Below are 7,862 nucleotides of genomic sequence, written 5' to 3'. Positions count from 1 at the left end.
GCACTTCTGAAGGGACCTTTCCAACCACCAAGTTTAGCGAACAGTTCATATCTAATCTAAAGTTCAACATTGCCCTAGCAAACACAAGCTGGAGCCAGAGGAATGAGTCTATGAATATAACGAGGTCTAGCAGGTGACATTCATATGACAAGAAAAACGTACTGCCATAAATGTCTTATTGTAAGGCAGCAAGTGTTGAAGTGTTTAGGTTCCATAAACTGCGGACTCTATCTAGGGCAGACCCCCAAGATAGAACTATTTCAATAAACTCTAACCTAAACTGACCCAAACTGGTAAATTTCTTTAAAAGTTTTCATGACACCTATAATCATCAAATGCCAAGAACTAAAATGATGTGTTTTAGTATAGTACCAGCCCCCTTCATTGAGGGTGTTGGACTGGAGAGGAATTGCATTGGATGAGTCTGCCGCCTTGTCTTCAATGGATAAGATCCCCAGGCCAATCTTGATCAAGAGACCAAAATAATACCAGGAAAATGGTAAAAGGAAATGGTCGAGAGAAAAGCAGAACCAGCTTTCTGACAAGGGAAACTAACATGTATTTAGTACCATCTACATATGTTAACTTTATTTCATCTTCACAACCCTGTGAACTAGGTAGTGATATGCCCATTTTATAGACACTAGGATTGAGGTGGAGATAAATTCACTAACTTGCTCTTGGTCATACTACTGGCAAGTGGTATAGTCCAGATTTTAAAAGAAAAAAGACAGTGCTCTCACAGAAGGTATGGAGATTGTGGTAGAAAGTGGTGATTTGCCTCCCTATATTGATTCTCTTCTCCCTTCACAGAATCCCAATTTTTACCTGAGAGCACTGTTACTTGGAATAAAAGCCTGTTTCCGAACCTTTTGCAGCTAACTGTGGCTGTATGTCTAAATTCTGGACAGTGAGAGGTAAGTGGAAAGGTTACATGGGACTTTGGGAAGTATAAACAGCCATCTCTCCAGTGCGGTCAGCCTGACTCATTGGCCTCCCTTCCGAGTCCCTGATTCATAGTGGTCAGGACACTCCCAGTTGGACTGAACTCCAGCTGTGAACTCCATCATCACTAGCTGAAACTTTTACCCTTCCACAGCCCCAACTTAATTCTTGCCTGCCCACCCCTCCCACCACCACCCACCCTGCCGGGGATAATGCTCATCTGCTCCTCTGAGCTCCCCACTGTGAAAAGCCAGTAGTGGATGCCACATGCATACCAAGGACCCTTATTCCTATCTAGCTTCACTGAAACTCACCAGGGTTCACAGCTGGTCCTTGATGCCTGATCACACCTCCCTCCTAAACCTCTATAGGATTGGAGCCCAATGAGCTGGCTTGGGTGTTCATTGTCGCCTGGCTGCTGCGGGCTCTGTTTCCAGGGCCAGCCCATGGTATGCCTCACCTCATCACAAACACACCTCTCTGCTTTACAGTCTTAGGCCTGAGAACATCTAGAACTAGTGATTCCTGCTTTTCCCCTTCAAATCAGATCCCCTTTCGCCATTGATGCCTGCGTGAAATAAACTGAACTTTGTTTCATGCCACCAATCCACCCTCAACAAGATATTATCAAGCCGTATGCCTTCCACTGAGCAAAACACCACGTCTGCTTCCTAGTTGGTATATTCCCGGCCAGGAAGTCAAAATCTGTCTCAGCTCAAAATGTTTCCTCGTTTCTTAGTGTTATCATTCAGAATGCCATTCTGTGAGGGAAGGAGAGGGAGCAGGGGCAGAAACCCTTCTATGATAATTAAATATACCTAGCCTCTCTATATTTTATATTATATATATATATGTATGTAATATATACTTACAACTGACTTAATTATGTAATAACTATTATATAATTATGTTAATATATAATATATTACAATTAATTACATATAATTATATCTATAATTAACATATATAATAATAATCCTAAAGTCAGTTTTAAATAATAGAAGTATGCCTAAAATCTGACCATTATTTTCTAGTCTCTTGTCAATGGATGTGAAAATGTATTCTAATGTAAAGATTCCAGTTAGATCAAGAAAGTCACTAGGAGACACAAGCTGGCAAAAGATCTAATTTAAGAGCATTGTCTAAGTTGCAGCATGCAATGCCATACTTAAATTTGTTTTCGATTAAACAAGGAGGCATAAAGGGCGGCTTGAAAGGTAATCTTTGTCTCATCACCGTCAACGAAGATCTGGCTCTCAAGTACAAGTTTCCAGGGATGGCTCACAAGGAAATCTAATGCAGGGAAGGAAGGATATTAGTAGAGTTTACTGTTAATTATTTTAAACAATTTCAAAATCCTTAATTGCATTTGAGAGTAGAAAACCAACGGGGAAATGAATCTTTCTTTCCACCGGTCTGCTAGTGGAGTCAGAGAGTGACATTATTGATCTGGAGTATACAAGAGAAAAAGGGTTGCAACTCCATTTTGGACATGCATAATTTCATTTAGCATAATGTTGCTCTGAAACTCATCTTCCAGGACTCTCTAGAAGACAGAAAGAGAAAAAAAATGAAATTGACTAGGGAAACATAACTCCCCTGTGGATATTAAGGTAGACCCTTATTAACTGTAGAACTAGGTACAGAAGGACATTCTGTAAGAAATTTTCAGCAAGAAAAAAGTAGGACCAGGATTTCTTTTATGTTGATATAATACAGATCTTGCCTTAAATGAGGACCTTAAAGGAGAATCAGTCTGTGATGACCTAACAGAATACATTTTTTAGTTACTAAAATGATTACTCTGGGATATTTTCTTGAGTCTCTTGAACATTTAGGCACTGCTTCATCGCAGCCATTGCTGTTGGGACGCACCTCTGATACAGCAGGTATCATCACAGTGTAATGATTTTAGCTTACCTGGCTCCTAACTAAGAGTATAAACTACTTGGGATCAGGGACTATTTTATCTTTGGATTTTCAGTATGTGGAATGGGGCCTGCCAGTGTGTATTGAATTAATTAGTAAGTTTATTCCATAAATTAGCAGTACAAGACAAATATAAGGTCAACACTTCTACTAATGGGATGATTTGGAAAGAAATGGTGATGAGAAAACTAAAACCTGTCTCCTTTAGTATTTTCTCTAAGAGAGAATCAAACATAGCAAGTGGGATCATCTGTTCATGACTTTTAAAGGCACATTTTCAGGAACGTAATTCACTGGAAGAAAAGACCACTTTCATATATAATCATGGTGTCAGTTTTGCAAAGTCTGTTGGTAATTTAAACACTGCTTCTTGCTATTTGGGTTTTTTGAAATACATTGGTAATAGGACTCTCCAGAGAGAAAGAGACTTATAAGGAAATGGCTCATGTGATTATGGAGACTGGCAAGTCCAAATCTGCAGTGTGGACTGACAGGCAGAGAAACCTAGGAGGACTTTCTGTGCAGATAAAGTCCAAAGACAGTCTGCTGAAGAATTCCCTCTTATTTGGGGAAGGGTCAGTCTTTTTGCTCTATTCAGGTCTTCAACAAATTGGATGAGGCCCACTCACATTACAAAGAACAATCTTCTTTACTGATTAAAAATATTAATCTCATCCAAAAACACCTTTGAGAAACACCCAGAATAATGTTTGACCAAGTATCTGGTCATCCCACAGCCCAGTCAATTTGACAGAGAAGATTTACCATCATAACAGGAATGTGGCAGTGTTCACTGTTTATTAGTCTGCATATTGTAGGTTTAGCGTAAATGTCAACTGAATAGACTATTGCTAGTTTTGTGTAATTGTGCATAGCATAGGCTTTTGCTTCATAGAGACCTGAGTTTCAGCCCCTTTTATGCTAATCTATCTGGGTGACACTTAGTATGTTATCTCAAGATTGCACACTTCAATTTCCTCGTTTGTATTTTAGAAATAAAAAAATAATAATAGTAATGATTAGTACCTACTTCATGAAGTCATTATAAGGATTAAAATTAAATGCATGTAAAGCACTTAGTTCAGTATGAAGCATAGAGTAAGAAGTCAATAAATGTTCACTATTGTTCCAGTTATTTCCACATGATTTTCTCCCCTAATTGAATGATCAATTTCTCTAGACAGAGAATTTAGTTTTAATCTCTCTCAATCACCCTCCATGCCTAATCCATCATATACATCTGATAAGTATTAATGGGTTTAATTGGTCTCAGATTCTATGACTGGCCTTTTATGAAGAGAATGCTAGGGGCAAGACTACATTTTAATAACAGAATTTGTGTTCCTGTTTCTTTAAAGAAACAAATGTGGAAAATATTTCATATGCTATTGAAGTAGCAGGGGAAGCTAGGCAAAATCCATGAAGCAGAAATAAGCTCTCAACAGGCTCTGGTGAAAAAAGATAAGGTCCTTCAAAGGAATAAAGGTATTTATAAATGGAAAGTTCTGGAGCACACGTGTAGCATTCCACAGGTTTCAGGCACATAACTAAATTGGTGTGAGTTCTATTTGAAGAAACTCCAGATTATTTTGAAGCAAATCCAAGATATCATATCATTTCTTCTACATATATTTCAATATGCATCTTTGTGGGGAAAAAAAGGACTTCCTGTTTAAAATCACCTCAGTACTATCAGTCCCTCCCAAATCAGGAAAAATTCCCTAATACTATAAATACCTAGTGCTCACATTTTCCTTTTTTAAAACATTTTAAAAAATGGTTTGTTCAAATCTAGATACAGACAAGGTCCATATATTGTTATTAATTGCATTTTTTTGGTTTTTTTCCTTTTATTTTATATTGAAGAAAAATGTCACAGTCCTACAAACGGCCTCACTGTCTCGATTTTGCTGATTGAATATCCATGGACTCATTGAACACATTCCTTTAGCCTGTGTATTTTCTGTAAATTAAACTCTAAGATGGTCATTTTTTAAGATTTTGTTCTTTCTTTCTTTCTTTCTTTCTTTCTTTCTTTCTTTCTTTCTTTCTTTCTTTTTGCTAGGGGACAAACTACCTCCTAGATATTAGTATACTTCCATCAGAATGTATACATCTGGTTGTCTCCCTGGGATGCGAGCGGGCATTATTGAGGTATGCCTCTATAATGATATTCTCATTCTATCATTTCTTCCTAACTTTTTGGCTATAATATTATAAAAGAGAAACCTTCCTTCATTACTATTAGGTCATTGTGAGGTACAGGTCATAATTGGGCCGTCAATGATTGAAACTATAGTTTCATTACAATTTTAATAATTAAATGTTATAAATTTGACATTATATTGCAGAATCAATCATTTCTCACCACTGTCAGCTGCTGGATTGTGTCTGTAGTCTGTGTAGTACACATTTATATCATGAAATAAACGCTCATTTTCAATTAAGGTTGATGAAAAAATGTGGTACCTCGTTTTTAAAGCTGATCCACCAAAATTTAATCTATACCCCTAAAATTGATTATTTACTTTACAATAATGTTTTACTCTGAATAAAGACATAATGAATGTACTCATCTTTTTATTTCTCAAAGGAACAAAGGACTTGATTATGTCTATTGTTCTTTATTGCCACATTCCTTTCTAAAGATTGTAGTAACTTACAGTGCCATTAAGAATGAGTTCATAATTTCACTTCAATGTTGACAATTGTTATAATAAAAAGTTAAACTTTTTGGGGGTGTTAACTTTATAATAAAATTAACTTTATAATAAAAAGTTAAACTTTCTGGGTGGCTCAGTCCATTAAGCATCAGACCCTTGATTTTAGCTCAGGTCATGATCTTAGTTCGTGAATTCAAGCCCTGCATCCAGCTCCGTGCTGGCATTGCAGAGCCTGCTGGGACTGCCTCTCTCTCCCTCTCTCTCTGATCCTCCCCCACTCATGCTCCTGCTCTCTCTCTCTCCCTCTCTCTCTCTCAAAAATAAATAAATAAGCTTAAAAAAATGTTCTAAGTTAAACTTTTTTGCTATATTAGTTGATATAAAATGCTATCTTAAAGTTGCTTTCACTGGCATTTTTCTTTTATTACTATCAAGGATGAATGTTAGTTCCCATGTAGTTTCCATGTTGTTTACTAACTATAGTTCCTCTTAGGTAGAAGAGATATTTTTCTCGAATTTTTAAAAGACATGTCTGAATAACATAACTATACAATAGGAGCACAGAATTGCAGAATCTGGTGAATTCTTTTCACAATTTGGCTTCCTAGGAATAGATATAAATATTTCTGATTTTTACTTTTTTGAAAAGTTGGGCTGATTATACTTTAACTGCAAAAGAAGGTTGTTCAGTGAGTTTATATACTTCAAATGTTATGAAAAAGAGAGTATCGGGGTGCCTGGGTGGCTCAGTCAGTAAAGCGTCCAACTTCGGCTCAGGTCATGATCTCACGGTTTGTGATTTCGAGCCCCTCATTGGGCTCTGTGGTGACAGCTCAGAGCCTGAAGCCTGCTTTGGATTCTGTATCTTCTCTCTCTGCCCCTCCCATGCTCCTGCTCTGTGTCTGTCTCTCAATAATAAATAAACGTTAAAAAAAATTTTTTTTAAAGTAGAGTATCCAGTCATTATTTTAAATATTTTTTAAAGTATGACTTTAAAATATAAAGGTAGCATTACAAAAAGAAACGTTACTCCAAAAGCAATCCTGAATCTTATTACACTCAGTTATATCACTGAACTTGGGATCAGGAATTTTCTCTGAATAACAGTACTATTTGCCTCTTATATTCCTATTGGCGCGGGGGGTGGGGTGGTGGGGGGTGGAAGAGAATAGATATAAGTTAAAAGTTCCTTAAAAACCAATTCTTATGAAAAAAATCTATTTATTTAGGAAATAGTAATTAGTACATTGGGTTTCTTGAGGATGGAAGCAGGGAGTACTGTTTTGAGAAAGAAGCTTCCCTGAGGGTTTGAATAAATGATGACATATTCTCCTGTTTTCTTGTTTTTTGTTTTGTTTTTTTGTTTTCTTTTTTTGTTATTGTTGTTTGATTTTTGTTTGTTTATTTGTTTTTTCCATCAGAAAACCCAGAGGATTTAACAACCAATCGTGTGAACACCCAGATACAAGTCAGCGTGGTGTCAGCTTTCCTGAGAAACTGACTTTCCAAGCTGGACCCTGGTCCTGGCCTAATTCAGAGAAGCAAGAAGAGGAGAAGGCTCTGAAGAAGACGTGCACAGAGTAGCTGGCTGGACTTGGCTGCAGGTTAGATAGACCTCGTGTACTCAAATTAACTATTTAAATTAACTATTAAATTATTTAAAACTGACAGGGATTTTTGCTTAAACATTTTGGTTTCGCAATCTTCTTGAACCGGAGACAAAAATCACAGTGAGAGAATGCCCAGGTGACAATGATTTTCCAGAATATTTTATATCTGTAATGGATTTTACTTCTAGGAAATTTACGTCAATTGTTTTCCCTAGTTTACGGTGGACTTTTCTTCTTTTAATTGGCACCTTAGTGCCCGATTAAATAATGAGCAATTAGAATAGCAATAACATATAATTAACTTTTGAAAACTAGTGAATGTATCAAAGGGTTAGGCATTAGGAAATCCTAATTTTAAACCTAGCTTGTCAATGATGCGCTCTATCTCCATGCTTACTATTTCTTCCATTTCTGAAACTAATGTAAACCTGGAAATTATGTCAAAATAAATAGTAGCCAGAAGTTCCATAATCACTCTTTTAAGTAGCACATGGATAAGGAGATATTCTCAAAGAATGGGAAATAAATTTGTCCTCTGGGTGTTAAACTGAAAATTAACCCTGAGATGCACCTTTCAGAAACGAAATAGCCTGCCACATAATTAACATAGTAAAGGTAAGAAAGGTAGAGAAACATGGTCTGCCACAAAATACAGGAAAACAAGATTCACCGTGTAATGTTTGCAGAGCCCAGTTAATTTGTCTTGAAGAAAGGA

The sequence above is a fragment of the Acinonyx jubatus genome, chromosome C2 (genome assembly GCF_027475565.1).
Source record: "Acinonyx jubatus isolate Ajub_Pintada_27869175 chromosome C2, VMU_Ajub_asm_v1.0, whole genome shotgun sequence".
NCBI lineage: Eukaryota > Metazoa > Chordata > Mammalia > Carnivora > Felidae > Acinonyx > Acinonyx jubatus.
The sequence above is the reverse complement of the archived record's forward strand: the minus strand, read 5'-3'. Positions refer to the sequence as shown.